This window comes from Mauremys reevesii, unplaced genomic scaffold (assembly GCF_016161935.1).
Source record: "Mauremys reevesii isolate NIE-2019 unplaced genomic scaffold, ASM1616193v1 Contig28, whole genome shotgun sequence".
NCBI lineage: Eukaryota > Metazoa > Chordata > Testudines > Geoemydidae > Mauremys > Mauremys reevesii.
Window position 1 is genome coordinate 488,354 of NW_024100838.1, and position 19,037 is coordinate 507,390.

General features: G+C 47.9%; 1 non-coding gene across 1 annotated transcript; it reads right to left on the bottom strand.

Moving 5' to 3' along the window:
- Positions 1 to 4,910: 4,910 nt before the first annotated feature.
- TRNAI-AAU lies at positions 4,911 to 4,982 on the bottom strand. The gene has a single exon. It is a non-coding gene; the product is annotated as a tRNA-Ile (tRNA).
- Positions 4,983 to 19,037: the final 14,055 nt, after the last annotated feature.

The following is a 19,037-nucleotide window of genomic DNA, read 5'->3' on the forward strand; positions in this document are numbered from 1 at the left end:
CAGTGAGATCTCCACTGAAAGCTTGTAAATTATTGTTACTCCTAATCACTGCGAGGCGTGTGTACGAGTCATATTTAAGGAGTAATGTAAGTACATGGAAAATTATGCCCATATGGTATTGTTGTGAAAGTGAGTCACCCCAATCATAGGTCTTGGTGGGGGGGAATTGGCACCTGTCCCTTGCTAGGCAGTTATGTGATGTTTTGCTCCATTGTCAACCTTTGCACCAACCCAGAAAAGCCAATGGAAAACCATCAAAGACGAACTATAGACATGGAAACCCTGTGGAAGTGACAAGGACAATATGAGAATGAGGAGATCGTCCTTTCTGTGAATAAAGACAAAAGACTGATTCAGTTTATGACAGGGTGGAGAAAAACTCTGTGTCCATTCACCAAGGAGATTCCTAATGACCAGTGGTGCTTCATGAAAGGCAGGGCCCTGGCTCCTAGGGACTAGCAATCAGTGAAATTGCCTGAAGTGTGAGGTGAGAATCTACTTAGATAGGAAAGATAACTATTAAAAAATGTAGGTTGCATTTTCTGCTTTTGTTTAGTTGGGATCAGTTGGTTTCCATCACTCACATTTGTTTGTTTAAATCTCTATCCGTTGTTAAATAAATTTTTGCTTGTTCGATAACTCAATACTCAAGTGCTGTGTGAGGTACAGTAGCAGTGGTCCACAGTAAAACTAGTAACCTGGGATATATCATTGCTTCAGGAAGAGAGAATCTGGGATTTCTCTGAGTATCTGGTGATCCGGTCTGGACCCCAGAGGGGGACACATTACAGGAACTCAGGGGTTAGTGTGGCTGCTGTAGCTCAGAGGAGGGTCCTTGAGTTCCAGCAGGCTGGGTGAGTTTGGTCACTAACATCCAGCTGCCAAATGCAAAACTCCCTCTTCCTAGTGGCAGGTGGCAACGAGGAGACTCTCAGTCCTCAGCACCCTGAGAAGGGTCACAATGTGTCTCTGTGTTGATTCACCTGTCAAATCCACACAGGGAAAGCTCTCTATAGCATAAAACTCTGCCCTATGAAATCATGGAACATGTGCTCTTCACTCTGTGAAAGCATGTAAAGAATTCAAGCACTGAAGAACAGGGTTTGGATTCAGAGTGACCTAGACAAATTGGAGGATTGGGCCAAAAGAAATCTGAGGAGGTTCAACAAGGAGAAGTGCAGAGTCCTGCACTTAGGAAGGAAGAATCCCATGCACTAATACAGCCTGGGGACCAACTGGCTAAGCAGCAGTTCTTCAGAAAAAGACCTGGGGATTACAGTGGATGAGAAGCTGGATATGAGTCAACAGTGTGCCCTTGTTGCCAAGAAGACTAACAGCAGATTGGGCTGTATTAGAAGCACTGCCAGCAGATTGAGAGAAGTTTGTTCATTTCAAGCCTGCAGCTTATTCATTTCATTTGGTGACCCCTCCTAGTTCTTGTGTTATGAGAAGGATAACACAAGAACTTGGTCCTTGGTCCTTTAAAAGATATTATGTGACCCCCCCCCCCCTGGTCTCTCATTTCCTGGGACTAACGGATACAACAACACCGCAGACAACAAGGTTCAAAGTCAATGCACATGGGAGAAGCGTCTTGTGTTTCATTCCTTATGTCCTAGTCCCATCGTGTGACCATTTCCTTTTCTTCCTTTCTGTTAAAAACTTTGGTGTTTTGCACAGAAACATTATTTCCCCAGGAGAGACCTAGGAGTGAGAGCTGCATTCCTGTACCAAACAGTCGCTAGAAGGGGGCAGACAAAGGCCTTTAGGACGAAGCATCCGTCACTGTCAAAAAATCATCTCCCTCCTGTGGTTCCGAGGGCAGCAGGAGCAGCTGCAGCTTGGTGGCCCCCAGCAGCACTCCTGGGGTGGCCGGAGCAGCAGCTGGCCTCCTGGGGCTCCCCTCTGTGTGGCAACAGCTGGAGCGGCAGCAGCTCTCAGGGCTTCTTCCCTGGTAGATGGTGCTCATTATCCATCAAATAAATCAAAACACTTCCACCTGCAAGTGGATTTAGCCCAGGACCCTCAGAGTCAGCAGCTGTTACATCCACACTGAGCTCTCTGGTCAGGTGTCCTAGTGCTGAAACCTTCCTGTTTAGACCCTAAAATAGCGTTTTTGCAGCAGGGGGCTGAAATTTTGGACCAGACATTGTAGCTCCACCGTTATTTTCTTGAATTGCTTCAAAACAGCAAGTCAAGAAAGTCTCCTAAGTGCCAGGCTCTCTGCTATGGAAACAGCTGCCCCTGCTCTCCAGGAGTCTGTGCGTTCCACCCAGCAATGTACAAACCTGCTCCAAACTGAAGCGGGGTCAGACAGTGACGGTAATGCAAATCTTCAGACTATTAACCCAAGTCCCTTCCTTTCTTTAACCCAGGACGCGCCAGTCAACTGTTAGCCATGGCGTTATCTTCACCTTAAAATACCTCTGAGGACATTTAACAGAGGAAGTGAAACCCCCTCTCCCAAATGGCTCCCTGTTGAGGCGTTGTACTGTACCTGCCCTTGGAGACTGTCTTGTTTTATACTCTTAGAGCTTTTTCTCTTCAAACCCCTTATCCCAATCTCTGGGCCAACCTCCGCATTTCAGAGTTTAGAATTTACTCTCATCACCCTCGTATGGCACTTTCCATGTGAATTGGGCAAAGCAAGTGTGAGAACCCACATAGCTAATGAAAACCAATGCTCTGGGTGAGGACTGAACTCACACCCACAGATGTATTTTCCCCTTCACAAGCCACTATAGGTGCTTCTTAGACAAACTTGGGCTGTAGGTGGTTGTGTGTGTCTGTGGTTTACCACTTTGGTTGCTCTGTGAAAAGCTGATGGTTTGAATCCAACAGAAGCTGGTGGGGTTTTGTTTTGTTTTAAGCAATTAGAATCCAGTACATTTTAACAGGCAGAAAATCTCCTCTATTCTGGTCTAGCCCCATTTGACTCCTTCTGCCGATCTTCTTCCTTCGCCCTCAGTGTCTTTCCTTCCCCACTGTGGACATGCAGAGATGAACCCCAGTCAGTCTGTGTCACAGAGAGTTTGTATCTCCTAAGGAATGTGGGTGAAGGATTCCAGCTGAATTAACTCCACTCATCTGGGTTAGAAACATTTGTTTCTTTCACGCAGATAGTGGGAAATCGGACGTTAATTCAGACCCAGGAGGCAAGGCAGAGGCTTCATGACCTTGATCTCCATGAAGGGAGAGAAGATCCCCAGGAAGGAAGAGAGCTTCCTTTAGACTCAAGCTGGAGTCTCCTGGAAGTTGGAAAAGACCCTTGGTCACTGAGGATCTCATGGGATCGTGCTGCTCCAGAGGCTCCATAGTCCCAGGTGCGGGGAGGGGCTCACTGCACAGTCTGAAATGGAAGGGAGGACCCTGGAAGGGAAGGGGAGGAACAGAAAATGGAGGGGAATGAAACAGAGCAAACCTCTCTTCTCTCTCCCCTCCCCGACCCAGCAAGAAATATTATCAATGGAGAAACTCCCCACCATGAACGGCAGAGAACACAGAGACATTTGCCTCAAACATAGCAGTAGGGTGACCAGACACCAAGTGTGAAAAATCAGAGGCTTTCACCAGATGCATTGGTGATATAGTGGTGAGTATAGCTTCCTCCTAAGTAGCTAACCTGGGTTTGATTCCCAGCTAATGCAATGCTGACATGTTTCCTCCACTGGGAATTGGTTTAGTTTCAGTCACTTTGTATCAGTTTATTAATAGAATGAGGGAATCAATGTTCCAAATCCCAGCAGGTCATTAAACACACAGTGGAGGAATAAAGGGGCAAGACCATAAAATGAGCAGTTGGAGTCATCCAGGTATTACAATGTTTGGTTTATATTAAAAAAAAAATCCTTCCCTCTTCCTTTTAGACTCAGAACCTTTAAGGTCAGAAGGGACCAGTGTGATCATCTAGTCCGACCTTCTGCACCTTGAAGGCCAAAAGACCCCACCCACCCACTCCTGTAATAGACCCAGGGGAGGGGAGGCAGCTCCATGCTCTGCCCCTACCCCAATGGGTGTGCAGAGATGTGCCAGCAGCACTAAGGTGGCTTCCTGCCCACTCTACCTCCGTCCCTCCATGCCGCTCCCAGAAGTGGCTGGCATGTCCCGGCATCCCCTGGAGCAGGGGGAGTGTCTCCATGCACTGCCCTTGCCCCAAGTACCAACTCCGCAGCTCCCATTGGCCAGGAACTGCAGCCAATGGGAGCTCTGGGGGCAGTGCCTGCAGGCAGCTGCCCACAGAGACCCCCTGGCCCCGCCAACCTAGGAGCTGCTGCTGGAGGGTTGTGCATACTGGTCACTTTGGGAGCTGCAGTGCCCAGGGTAAGCACCACCCCTCCTGCACCTCAACTCCCCTCCCCAGTGCAGAGCCTGCACCCCACACCCAAATTTCCTCCCAGAGCTTTGCTTGTCTTCCTTTCACCAGAACCATCCTTCTTCTCCTGGGCTGCAAGTAGCCATCCCTGGGAAGCCAAGAGGCAGACACAGATTCTACCTCCCAGCAGCCAACTGCACCTCCCCAGGCTTTGCAGAACGAATGGTGACACTCTACTAACCCCACTTAGCCGCACTGAGGCACTTAGCTTCTGCCCTGCCTTCCTCAGCTCGACTTTCCTCTTTTGCCCCATTCCTGCCTCACTTCCTACTTTGGCAAGTCATGCAAAGGAGGCCAGCAGGAAGAGCCGGCCTCTGTAGGCCAACCTCCCAGTGCAGAGGAGACCAAGCCACAAGTCTCCAAAAGGTGACTGGCCCAGATCCTCCAGCTTTCCCCTGCTGCTGCCAAGGCCTTTTTCTCAGCTTATTTCACCACCCTCAGCCACACAGGGGTTGGGGTTACCCCCAGGGACAGGCCAGTGGCAGCAGTACGAGTGCCTTGCTGGACAGCCAGGGGAGCTGGGAAAAGGAAGCCAGCATGTTTCTGCCTGGTTTCAATCCAGGGATATTTGCATATTAGGCAAACGTGATAACCACTACACTACAGAAACTCTGTCACAGTGCTCTGCCCCCTCCCTTCATAAAAACATAAGAATGGCCATACTGGGTCAGACCAAAGGTCTATCCAGCCCAATATCCTATCTGCCAACAGTGGCCAATGCCAGGTGCCCCACAGGGAGTGAATCTAATAGGTAATGATCAAGTGATCTCTCTCCTGCCATCCATCTCCACCCTCTAACAAACAGAGGCTAGGGACACCATTCCTTACCCATCCTGGCTAATAGCCATTCATGGACTTAACCTCCATTAATTTATCTAAGATGCCACAAGTACTCCTCATTCTTTTTGGTGATACAGACTAACACGGCTACCACTCTGAAACCTATTTATCTAGTTCTCTTTTAAACCCTGTTATAGTCCTAGCCTTCACAGCATCCTCAGGCAACGAGTTCCACAGGTTGACTGTGCACTGTGCAAAGAAGAACTTCCTTTTATTTGTTTAAAACCAGGTGCGCATTAATTTCATTTGGTGGCCCCTAGTTCTTAAATGATGGGAACAAGTACATAACTTTTCCCTATTCACTTTCTCCACACCACTCATGATTTTATATACCTTTATCATATCCCCCCTTAGTCTCCTCTTTTCCAGGATGAAAAGTCCTAGCCTCTTTAATCTCTCCTCATACGGGACCCATTCCAAAGCCCTAATCATTTTAGTTGCCCTTCTCTGAACCTTTTCTAATGCCAGTATACCTTTTTTGAAATGAGGAGACCACATCTGTACGCAGTATTCAAGATGTGGGTGTACCATGGATTTATATAAGGGCAATAAGCTATTCTCTGTCTTATTCTCTATCCCTTTTTTGATGATTCCTAACATCCTGTTTGCTTTTTTGACTGCCGCTGAACACTGCATGGTCGTTTTCAGAGAACTATCCACGATGACTCCAAGATCTCTTTCCTGATTAGCTGTAGCTAAATTTGCCCTCATCATATTGTATGTATAGTTGGGATTATTTTTTCCAATGTGAATTACTTTACATTTATCCACATTAAATTTCATTTGCCACCCCTTGTTGCCCAATCACTTAGTTTTGTGAGATCTCTTTGAAGTTCTTTCACACTCTGCATTGATCTCAATTATCTTGAGCAGTTTAGTATCATCTGCAAACTTTGCCACCTCACTGTTTACCCCTTTCTCCAGATCATTTATGAGTAAGTTGAATAGGATTGGTCCTAGGACTGACCCTTGGGGGACATCACTAGTTACCCCTCTCCATTCTGAACACACCGATGGGTGAACATGGAGAAAGTGGTGGCAGCCCTTCGATAGGTCAGCTGGCAGAGCAAAGGACTGGAGCCGGCACTCAGGAAGTCATCCTTACGTCGCCCTTGTGACTCCAGCTTGAAGGGGAGCTTCTTTTTCTTCCCCTTGCTGAGAAAGAGCAAGAGAAGAAAGAAAGGTCGGGGGGGCCAACTCTTGCTTGGGAGCCACCCACTGAAAATTGAAAAACAAAAATGTAGAGCTGTAAAAGGCTTCAAAGCCCACCAGGACCAACCCTCCCTTCTAATACGGCAGAAAAGCCACACGTCTCCTGACTAGGTAGGGACATCCTATTGCCCCACAAGAAGTGGAAGGCCATCATGTTCGGCCTCAGCAGCACTCATGGAGCAGGGGGAAATACATGGCTGAGGAAATTCCCCACAGCCAAAAGATAGGTCTTGAGCATCACAACTTTGTAGGTAATTACAAGGTCCACTTACGCCACTGGCTGAGCCATTCCTCACAGGCCAGCAACCGCTTCTTCCATTTTGCGTTCCCCACCATGTCCCCAACTGAATGCTAGAAGGCCCAGCTCATCCACCTGCCCACTCTTGCAACCCTCTTCTTCCACCCTGACTGATAGGGGGGAGTATTGAGCCTCCCTCCCTTAGGCCCTTCAGCATTCCTGGGGAACACCAACACCGCCCAAGTGACTTTGGGCTAGTAGGTCAACCAATCATGCTGCCTCCTAGGCCAGGCTGCAGCCCAGCTTCAGGACTCAGAGGAAATGCAGCTCCCATCCCTTCCTACAGGACTCCAGGCACGGCCAGCCTTCTGGACCAAAGGTCCCCTCTTGTGCTCAAGTCACAACAGCTAGCGGGTAAAAGACAGGCTTTCATGGCATTTGAGAAAGCAAGATAGAGCCTTGGAAGACCCAGCAGGGTTAGGTGGCACAGAAATTGTCTTCAGATCCCACGAGACTTCAACTGAGATTGCAGGATTCAAAGTATTTTCCTGGGTTGTACAATGCTAAGTGCTTGGAGATCATTTCCTCAATTTGGGGAGACAGCCCCTACCTGCCTGGCTGACCATCTCCCTGTGGGCTTGACTACACTTGCACATTATAGCACAATAAAGCCTCCCAGAGCGCTCTACCTTACTCCCCGTCCACACTGGCAAGGCAGGGCAAGCACGCTGACTCCCTGGCTAAAGCGGTCTTGGTACTCCACCTCCCGGGAGGATTAACAGCTGTTGTGTATTGTTGTGTAATCACTGCAGCTCCAGTGTAAACGAGAAGTAACGTTACTACACACTGATTGACCTCCGGAAGCGTCCCATAATCCTCTTGTCTTTGTTGTGAACTCGGGATGCGGACATGCCCTTTCAAAGCTCCAGTTCTGAGATGGGCTGCTTTAGCTGGTCCGAGAAGAAAAACAACTACTACTGTTTGCCTTTGAATGAGTGAGAGAGAGGTGAGGGAAGAAAGGCAGGGGGCTGAATTTACAAGACAGCATGCTGACACACTCTCAGCACCCCAAAAACCCGCTCGCTCTCCCCCCACACTTCCTGTCACACTCCACCCCACCCCGCCCCTTTTGAAAAGGACGTTGCAGCCTCATGAATGCTGGGATAGTGTCCCATAATGTACCGATCCCAATGCAGCTGAAAGTGCTACAAATGTGGCCACACCAGTGTGCTTTCCGCTCTCAGGGTGGACAGACTAGCACGCTTTCCCTAGTGCGCTCTCCAACGGCTGATTTAACTTAAAGTGCTCTACAGCTGCAAGTGTAGCCATACCCTATTAGAGAGACAAGGTGGGGACCAACTTCTGTTGGTGAGAGAGACAAGCTTTCAAGCTACATAGGTCTTCTTCAAGCCTGGGAAAGGTACCAGGAGTGCTGGCCCTTACACCATGGGACCAATAGGGAACCCCCAGACCTCTGCTGAGTTCTGGTGTGGATGACCCTGTGGGGGCAGCCCTACATTTGCTCACCAAGTTGTCATGCAGCAGTTTGCTGCAGCTCCCAGAGGCCTTTCTTAATCCAGACTGAGAGGCCAGTGGGCATGTGAGGAAGTTGCCCCTTCAGTCCCAGGCAGTGCATGGCTCTTCCTAGGAAAGGCAAAGTCCTGAGGGAAAAAGTGATGTCAAATAACCCCTGAAGAGATGTGGCCTTTAGCTTTTGGGAGACCACCACATGTGGAAAAGTTCCCTCTTCACCTAAGCAAGGACTTGAACCCTGGAATTAAAAGTCTGATGCTCTACCAACCGAGCTAGCCAGGCTCATATAAAGAAGGGTAAGTTTGGTGCAGAAGAGAAACTAGTCAAGAAAAAGAGGGCAGAAAACAATCCAGAAAATGTCTTACTCTTGCTCCCTTAGCAGCCCTAGGCCCATCTTGCTTCTCCATCTGGTGCCCAGAGAAATTCTTCTTTTTTTAGTTAAATATCAGATCCAGGAGAAAACACGGTTATTCAAAGCAAAATAAAATTGACCTGTCTCATGCAGTGGTACATTGACCTCTGTTCAGACTGAGCCTAAGGGGGTGGGGAGGGCTCACTTCTGGATCAAACGTCCCCTCTTGTGTGAGTCACAACAGCTAGTGGGCAAAAGATAGGCTACCATGTCATTGGAGAGAGCAAGATGAAGCTTTGGAAATCCCAGGATGGTTAGCTGGCAATGAAAGGACCCCAAGGTCCCACTGAGACTTGAATTTCAATTGCAGGAGTCAAAGCCCTGAGTGCTTGCCCTTACACCATGGGACCCATTGATTTCTGACAGGGAGAACTCTGGGGAGAATTTTTTCTGGCAGGGAGGACCCAGTTGGAACATGCCTCTCTGGCCAGCCCTGCATTTGCTCAAGAAGTCAGCACACAGTGCTTTGCTGCAGGCCCAGAGGCCTTTCTTCCTCCAGACTGTGAGGAAATAGCACCCTCAGTCCCAGGCAAGGAAAGGTTAAGCCCTGAAGAGGAGGAACTGAAGTCAAGGAGAGTCCTCAAGATATTCCTTCTGAAGTTCTTAGGGGATATTGCAGGGGGAACTGGCTTTCTGCCTGATGAGGAACCTGAACCCTCAGATTAAAAGTCTGATGCTCAACCAACTGAGCTAGCCAGGCTCACATTTAAAAGAGGCAAATTTCATGCAGAAGAGAAACTAATCAAGAAAATAAGAGCAGGAAACAATACAGAAAACCTGCTACGCTCACTCTCTTAGCCACAGCCTGATCCTCCATCTGGCGCCCGGAGAGCTTATTCTTTTTTTAGTTAAATATCAAATCCAGGAGAAAACACAGTTACACGAAGCAAAACGAAATCACAAACAGAAATGTCATTGGAAATACAAAAATAAAAAAGGAAAATGCAATCCCCATGACTTTATCGTAACTGGGCCATTCCTGTACCGAGAGCACCCGGTATGAAACTCGACTGCTCCCAGGTGCCGCAGTAAAACCCTGTCCCTGCTGTGACGTTGCACTCCATAGGATTTTATGAAAATATGCTAATGAGTGTGAATATAATGTAACTGGAATATGCTTCATGAAAAAGGTCTCTTGTAAGGTATCATTACAAAGCTTATAATCTACGGTGTGTGTTCATCCTATTTGTATGAACCGATCATTCTTGGATCTGAAACTAGAAATGTGAAATATAACTCTGAGGTCCTGTTGTAATTATGCAAGGTGTGGGCCATTAATAGTGGTTTGGAATCTTGAAGGCTCCCATTAACCAGGACAATAGACTGCAGATGGCTCTGTCCTGCACCATCTGTGAGTCAGGCCAGGGAGAATGAAGGCTTGGAGTCTCACAGGACATGTGAACATGTCACCTGGTACAGGAATCCATCTTAAACCTGAGGCTTTTCCCCAGGAGAGAGACAGAAGATCCCTGCCTTGTAGCAAAGCTGTATAAAGGGGTGGAACAGAACAAAGGTGGCTGCAGTCATGATAAATCCCCTAGCTACCACCTGAGCTGGAACAAGGACTATACCAGGTGAAAAGATTGGGCCCAGACAAGAAGTAAGTCTAGTCTGCAAACAAAGCTTTTTGGAAGATCTCTGAAGGTGAGATTTTATCTGTATTGAGTTTCATAGTGTATTAGGTTTAGATTTGCATGTTTTTTTTTTATTATGCTCTATGGAGAATACAAACTCCACAGAGAAGGAAAAGTTAATGCCTTAGAACAGTCTGTGTGTGTGTGTGTGTGTGTGTGTTAGATGGGTGGGAGGGTGTTTAGAAACCACTCTCCTATACTTTCTTTTCTCTGAATTCCTTTAGAAAATCTGAAGCAGGGAGCAAAAATGATTGTTTTTTCTGAGGCTTGAACTCAGGAACATTCAGATTATGAAACTAACATGCTGCTAACCATGCTAAGAAAGCTTGGTAAAGCTTTAGGCTCAATGCATATATGCCCTCCTACAGCAGTGACTGGGGCAGGGAAGGAGCCAGGGGTGTGCTGGAAGAAGCAGGGAGATCTGGTGCCCACAGACCTGTCCTGACAGCTTTCTCAGCAAATAAATCAATTCTCTCTACTAGTGAATAACATATTGGAGCTAATGGCAGCACAGAGTAGATGTTTCCAAGCTATACACCCGCTTTCACAAACTGTTGTGTATTTAGTTGTCATGGGTTTTGTCACTATGGCAACTGAGTTAGACTATTAAGGGATAGCTCAGCCGGTTTCAACCGGTTGAGTGAGCTCTCTGTATCTGTAAATAAAATGGAGGTTTTGGTTAGCTGTCTGCTCTCTGGCCTCAAGTGATTGCTTCCTACACCGGCTGCCCCAAGGATACAACACTGGCGATGAGGATGGGATCCTGGTGCTGCTCCAGTAACAGAAGGAAGTAGAAGTCAAGGTAAAGACCAAACAAAGAAAAAAAGCTGCTTGTTTGCACTGACTGTGAAAGTGAAACTAAAAATCATGGCTACTCTGACCAGGCCCCTGGAGCCTTTTGATGAGAATACAGAGCAGTGGCATGTGTATACTGAGCGTTTTGAGCATTTTGGTATTGCAAATGACATTACAGAAGCGAAGAAGGTGCCAATATTCTTAACTGTTGTAGGGGCTAAAACCTATTCTCTGCTACGCAGTTTACTACACCCTGTTAAGCCTGAGACTAAATCTTACAGTGACATTGTGGAAATCCTGGGGTCTCATTTCTCCCCAAAACCACTGGTAATTGCTGAAAGATATAGGTTCCACAAAAGAGACCAAAAGGAAGATGAAACAGTTGTACAATTTGTAGCCATTTTAAAAAAGCTAGCAGAACACTGTGAATTTAAAGAGATGTTAAATGATGCCCTGCGTGACAGGTTAGTGTGTGGCCTCTGCAGTGAAGCTATACGGAAGCGCCTACTGACAGAGGCTCAGCTTACATTACAGAAGGCTGTTGATATTGCTGTCTCCATGGAACTGGCTACAAGGGAGGCACAATACATCGGTGCATCCCCTAGGGTGCAAAAAGTGTCACAAGAGCTGACCCACAAAACGGTGCAGAGTCAAGAATGTTACCGCTGTGGTAAGCTGGGTCACCAGGCATCAGAATGCTGGTGTAAGGACCTGGTGTGTTGACACTGTGGCAAAAAGGGACACATTGAGTATGCCTGTAAACAAAAGAAAAAGAGGCCTGTGGTCTGGCCGACAAAAAGAGGAACCTTGCATACCCTAGAGCAGACCCAGGATGATCAAGGTGACACCTCCTCACAAGAGGAAGTGCCACTGCATGTTTTGTCTTTGGCAGCGGGCTCACATGAATACTGGGTAACTCCCTTATTGGAGGGCAAACCTATACGCATGGAACTAGACACCGGTGCAGCTGTCTCGCTGGTTCCTGAGACTGTGTATAAGGAAAAGCTACAGCCTCTTCCGCTTAAGGCAACAAAAACTGTTCTGAAGACGTATACAGGTGAAGCTGTGCCCATGTTGGGCACTATTGATGTTAAGGTGGAGCTCAATGGACAGACGGCTAAATTGCCACTGTTTGTGGTGAGAGGTAACTACCCAGCCTTAATGGGTAGGTCTTGGCTTGGGAAGATTCAGCTGACCTGGGTAGAAGTGCACCGGATGACTAAAGAAGAAACCAGTCTAACCCCTATACTAAGGAAACATGCTGCTGTTTTTGGAGATGATTTGGGAAGTATGAAGGGAATCACTGTAACATTGAACATTAAACCTGGCAGTCCACCAAAATATCTGAAAGCCCGAACTGTGCCATATGTCATCAGGCCAAAAGTTGAAGCAGACATGGAGCGCCTGGTCACCAATGGAGTCCTAATACCAGTTACCCATAGCTCATGGGCCACTCCTATCGTTCCAATAGTGAAGAAAGATGGCTCTCTCCGGATTTGCGGTGATTTTAAAGTCACTGTCAACCCAGTGTTGTGTGCAGAGCAATACCCGCTTCCCGCATCGATGACCTCTTCGCAGGCCTGGCTGGGGACAAAGTTCAGTAAGATTGATCTGAGTCAAGCATATTTACAGATGCACGTCGATGAAAAGTCCCAAGAGCTGTTGACTATTGTGACTCATAAGGGGCTTTATCGATACTGTCGCCTACCCTTCGGAATCACATCGGCTCCCGCCCTGTTCCAGAGGGCTATGGACCAGATCTTGTGTGGCTTGTCAGGAGTTCAGTGCTATCTGGATGATATCCTGGTCACTGGAAGAAATGAAGAGGATCACTTAAAGAATTTAGAGGCTACCCTACAAAGACTGGAAGAGTATGGCCTACGAGTTCGCAAAGACAAGTGTGAATTCTTCAAGCCCTCTGTTGAATATTTGGGACACATCATCGATTCTGCAGGTCTTCATAAGGCCCCTGCAAAAGTTAAAGCTATTGTGGAGGCTCCCCCACCTCGAAATGTAAGCCAGCTGCGCTCATTTCTAGGACTACTGAACTATTATGGAAAGTTCATCTCACAGTTAGCCACACTGCTAAAACCACTTCATGAGCTCCTTGGGCAGAACAAGGCCTGGAAGTGGACTGAAGCCTGTGATGTTGCATTTAACAAAGCTAAGGATGCATTGTTAAATTCTGAAGTTCTAACGCACTTTGATCCATCCTTACCCCTGCAATTGGCCTGTGATGCTTCCCCTTATGGAGTGGGAGCGGTCGTGTCACACATTATGCCTTCGGGAGAAGAAAGACCTATTGCTTTTGCTTCATGCACTCTAAGCAAAGCAGAAACTAACTACGCCCAAATCGAACGTGAGGCATTAGGAATTGTTTTTGGAATTCGGAAGTTTCATCAGTACCTGTTTGGGCGAAAGTTTACTCTTCTTACAGACCATCGACCTCTGACATCAATTTTTGGACCCTACACAGGCATTCCCCCATTAGCTGCTAGTCGTATGCAACGTTGGGCATTGATACTTTCTGCACACACATATGAAATCAAATATCGGAAATCCACTCTGCACGGCAATGCAGATGGCCTCTCAAGGTTGCCTTTACCGGTCAAACATCAAGATAGTGCCCAAAAGGAAATCTTCTACTTTGAACAGGTAGAGAATACACCCATCACTACTACTCAGATAAAGAAGGCAACCCGCGTTGACCCAGTATTATCCCAAGTTATGGACCTGGTGATGCATGGAAAATCTCGACAAACCTCTCTGGTCTCACCCAACCTTGTTCCCTACATGTCCAGGCGGACGGAGTTATCGGTCCAATCTGGTTGTTTGTTGTGGGGGAGGCGTGTCATTATTCCACCACCCCTGAGATCACAGATGTTAGAACAGCTACATTCCGGTCACTGTGGAATAGTGCGCATGAAGGAAATTGCACGAAGCTATTTTTGGTGGCCTAGATTGGATGGTGCTATTGAAGAGAAGGCAAAAGCTTGTATGTCATGTCAGGGTGTAAGAAATGCACCCCAGTGGGCACCCCTACACCCATGGGACTGGCCTGAAAACCCGTGGCAACGTATTCACGTTGACTTTGCTGGCCCCCTTGAAGGAAGCATGTTCTTGGTGGCAGTAGATGCCCATTCTAAATGGCCAGAAGTCTCTATAATGCAGTCCACTACTGCAGAGAGTACTATCCAAAAACTACGAGGACTCTTTAGTCGTTTTGGTCTGCCAGAACAACTTGTGAGCGACAACAGACCGCAGTTCGTCTCTCAGGAGTTTCAAAATTTTATGAAGGCAAATGGGATACACCACATCACGTCAGCACCATATCATCCGTTCACCAACGGATTAGCTGAAAGATTTGTGCAGACAATGAAAAACGCTTTGAAATCAGCAAAGGGACAACACTCCATTCAAAAGCATCTGGATACCTTCTTACTTTCCTATAGAAACACACCTCATGCTACGACCCAGGTTTCCCCAGCCTTTCTAATGATGGGACGACAGCTGCGCACTTGCTTTGATCTGCTGAAACCTTCTGAACCCAGACAAACTGTGCAACATCAGCAGCAATATCAAGTCATCAGACGGGCACCCAGAGCAAAAGACCGAACCTTTAGCCCAGGACAGCCAGTTTTGGCTCGGAATTATACTTCCAGAGCTAAATGGGTCCCGGCCACAGTCATCACTCAAACAGGACCTGTTTCCTATACAGTCCGGACTGCAGAGAATCTTACCTGGCGGCGACATGTAGATCAGCTGTTGCCAGGTCATGCCAGTCTTCAGGACCCATCTGCAGTTGAGGGGTCTGACTTCACCCCTCCTGGTGAGACACCGAATCATGAGTCACCTGTTCCTGACTGTTCTCCTCCACTATTGCCGGCAGCTGAGATACCCCTTTGCCCAGCACGAGCTGATACCACCTCCTCACCTATTCGTGCTGCGGACCCTGAGCCCCTAGTACTTTCGGGTGCAACAACACCAGAAGTTCGCCGTAATCCACCTAGAGACAGAAGGCCTCCTCATCGGCTGGATCTTTAGTTAGGGCGAACCCACGGTTATGGGGCAAAATAATCCCCAGGGTTTAGCCGGGAATGGAGGCAGTCTACCCTCCTTCTCTAGTTTAGTGTGTGTTTTATTTAGGGGATGTTCTTATTAGGGGGGGAGGAATATGTTGTGTATTTGGTTGTCATGGGTTTTGTCACTATGGCAACTGAGTTAGACTATTAAGGGATAGCTCAGCCGGTTTCAACCGGTTGAGTGAGCTCTCTGTATCTGTAAATAAAATGGAGGTTTTGGTTAGCTGTCTGCTCTCTGGCCTCAAGTGATTGCTTCCTACACCAGCTGCCCCAAGGATACAACAACAACTTACTTTGTGCATTGGGCAAAGCAAGTTGGGGAAGCTACATGGGTAATAGAAACCAAGGCTTGAACTCATAGCACAAGTAGTGGTCCCTTTTGCACTAACCAATTGCACCACTGCAGGTGCTTTTAGAGAAAGATGGGAAGCAGGCAGTTATCTGTCCTGTGGCACCTTCTAGACTAACAGATGTATAGGAGCACAAGCTTTCGTGGGTGAATACCCACGTTGTCAGATGAATGGAGTGGAAATTTGCAGGGGCAGGTATAAATATGCAGGCAAGAATCAGTCTAGAGATAATGTTAGTTCAATCAGGGAGGATGAGACCCTCTTCTGGCAGTTGAGGTGTGAACACCAAGGGAGGAGAAACTGCTTTTGTAGTTGGCTAGCCAGTCACAGAATTTCCACTCCATTCATCTGACGAAGTGGGTACCCATGAAAGCTTATACATCTGTTAGTCTATAAGTTGCCACAGGACTTTGTCGCTTTTTACAGATCCAGACTAACGCAGCTGCCCCTCTGATACTCAAAAAGACCGTGTCCCCTGGTGGGTGTAAATCACTGACCTCTCTCCTCTCTGAGCACTGACTGCCCCTCTGTTTCCTTGCCTCTCAGTCTGTACAGATGGGACCAGTGGTGAGCTGCAGACGGTTCGCACCGGTTCGCTAGAACCGGTTGCTAAAATTAGATGCCGGTAGAGAACCGGATGTTAAAGAGCCAGGCAGGTAGAACAACAACTCTGGTCTGCTGGCCGGATGTGGCCCGCAGGACCGCCCTGTCTCCCACCTGAGCAGCTCCCAGGATTCTCTGCCCCCTACCCCCCGCAGGGCCGCATCGTGGTCAGCCCGCCAGCTCAGATGAGCTCCAGCTTCATCCTGATGATTTGAGCAGCTGCCAAAAGATAAGAGGGGGCTGGGAGCTTCAGGGCCGTCTGGGGGCAAGTGGGGCAATTTGCCCCAGGCCCTGCAGGGGCCCCCTGCCCCACGAGGATGCCCACCCCACAGAGCTGCAGTGACCAGCCACCGGCAGCTGGGCAGCTCAGCGGAGCTCCAGCTTGTCCTGCTGCTTTGAGCGGCCGGCCAGCAAAGGGGGGGGGCTGCGAGCTCCAAGGTCGCCCAGGGGGGCAATTTGCCCTGGGCCCTACAGGGGCCTTCTGCCCCAGGAGATCTCCCCCCAGCCCCTCCCCCGCAGAGCCGCAGTGGCCAGCCACTGGCAGCTGGGAAGCTCAGCGGAGCTCCAGCTTGTCCTGCTGCTTTGAGCGGCCGCCAAAGTAAGGGGGGGCTGCGAGGTCCGGGGCCACCCGGGGCAGGGAGAGCGATTGGGGATAGTTTGCCCCGGGCCCTATAGGGGCCCCCTGCCCTACGAGGATGTTCCCCCACCCCTAGACTCCACCTTCCCCCATCCCCCGGCTCAGAGCATTGTGCATTTTTTAGTTAGGGGAGTGCTGTAGTGGGGACATGTGTATAGTGTGTTTGCCAGACAGAGCTGTGTGTTGTAGGGCGGCTGGGTAGCAGGGGAGTTGTGCGGCTGGGAGAAGGTCTGCACAGTAGTGGGTGAGGGCTGGGGGTTGTGCACTGAGGAGGGATGTATAATACTTGGGGTTGTGCAGTTCAGGTCATTTATGGTGTGTATGGGAGGAGGAGGGCTGTGTACAGTGTGTTGTGTTGCTGGGGGTGAGGTGCTGTATGCTCTGCTGGGACTGCACAGGGTTCTTGCAGCACAACAGATTGTTTGTTGAGTGTGGTGTAGATGGGGGTTGTTGTGCAGTGGTTGTGTAGCTGGTGTACCTTGGGTTGGCTGCCTAGGGCTCCTGGCAGCTAGCAGCTTGTTGGCTGAGCTGTAATTTATAAACCTCCCAATGCAGCTCCTGTGTGAAGGAGGGAAGGATGGACCCAGGACAGGGTGTATGTGGGGGGGGGCTCCTTTTATCCTCCAGGGGAGAGTCAGCCCCCAGTTCTGCCTCTGGGTGGGTTCAGATCTCTCCGGCAGTAGCATTTGGTAAGGTGAGCGGTGGCTTGCGGGGCAGGGTCCGTGGTCCTGGGTTAGGGTGTCCAGAAGTCCTGATTTTGGGGTTTTTTTCCTTATATAGGCTCCTATTACCCCCCCCCACCCTCTGTCCCAATTTTTCACATTTGCCATCTGGTCATCCTACCCCGGGTAAGCCAAATGGAGCAGCCTGTGCCCGGGTAGCACTTGGCAGTGCTGTGCCCGGCGGCCATCTGGGGCTGGCTGGCAGCAACTAGCTGTGGAGTTTGCAGACAGTTGCTGCAGCCGTCCAAGTATCTGCACACACATTTTGTCTAGGTCACTTTCTGCAAACAAGCTGCCTGTTGCAGTTCTCAGAGCCCCAAGTGGACCCCAAAGAACCCGCCGAAGACCCGGAGCGCCGCTGGGTAAGTAAAAATTAAAAAGGCGCCTTTAGCCAGGGAAGGGATTCTCATTGGGCACGGGGCCCAATTCAGGGGAATCGGTGGAATCGGCTTAAAGCCGGCCCTGCCAGTGTTTGCTCACTCCAGTCTAGTTTATTATTTTATTAACAGGGTCGCACTTGCCTCGTTCGTTAAGTTGATATACGCATGTGAGTCAAATGTCATCGCTCCCAAAGTTCGTCTTGTTGAGAGAGAGAGAGAGAGAGAGAGAGAGAGAGAGAACGTCTTGTTTCTGGTGTTAATTGAAGTCACACTTGCCTTGTTCGTGCACTTGTGCATCTGTTTTCTACACAACCAGTCATAGTCGGCCTGTTTGTTTCTAGTAAATTGCATTTGATATTTCAGTGTGTAATACTAACTGGACTGTTATTCGAAGATTAAAGTTTTCTATTCAATATTATTTATCCTTCATAATGAAACGCCAGAAAAGCATTAGTGATTGGTTTTCCAGTAAAATGACAAAATCATTAGTCGGTAGTTCGAGTAGTGAAAATAATGATTTAATTACTGAAAATACCGATGACAATAATTTTGGTGATTAAAATATCTTAAAAGTTGAATCATCTGAAAATGTGTCCACAATGGAAGAGGATTTACATGACTGTGAAAATGTACTACCCGATTGTTGGACTTCTGAGCAGGCACAATATTTTTTAAAGAAATATAATGGCTTGATAATTAATTGAAGGCAAAAAACTTGGCTGTTCCCACTGTGCAAAGGCATCACATTTGGGGGTCCTTGGAGGAAAATCTTTACACGTTTCTTCAGAATGGCAAAAGTGTACTATTAAAGCATCTGGAACTGATAAAAAAATTCAGCAAGCATCATTAAGAAAAAAAATGAATGAACATTTCGAATCAAGCTCTCATTTGAGAGTTATAAATATTTTAAATGAATCTAAAAAAGAACCTCTCACTACAGTAATTGATAAACTTACTGAACAAAATATTGCAATAACCAGCAAAATTTTCAACATTGTTTACAGCTTAGTAAAAAGAAACCGACCAATGTCAGATATGGAGGATGAAGCAGAGCTACAAATTAAGAATGAAACTGATTTAGGGAACCGCCTACATTCTCGATTTTCGGCCATCAGAATCATAGAACATATTGCTGAATTAATAAAAAAAACAAATTTTTAGTAAAATCATCGAAAACTATTCAAAGATTTGTATTATTATTGATGAAGCTTCTACAATTTCAAGTAA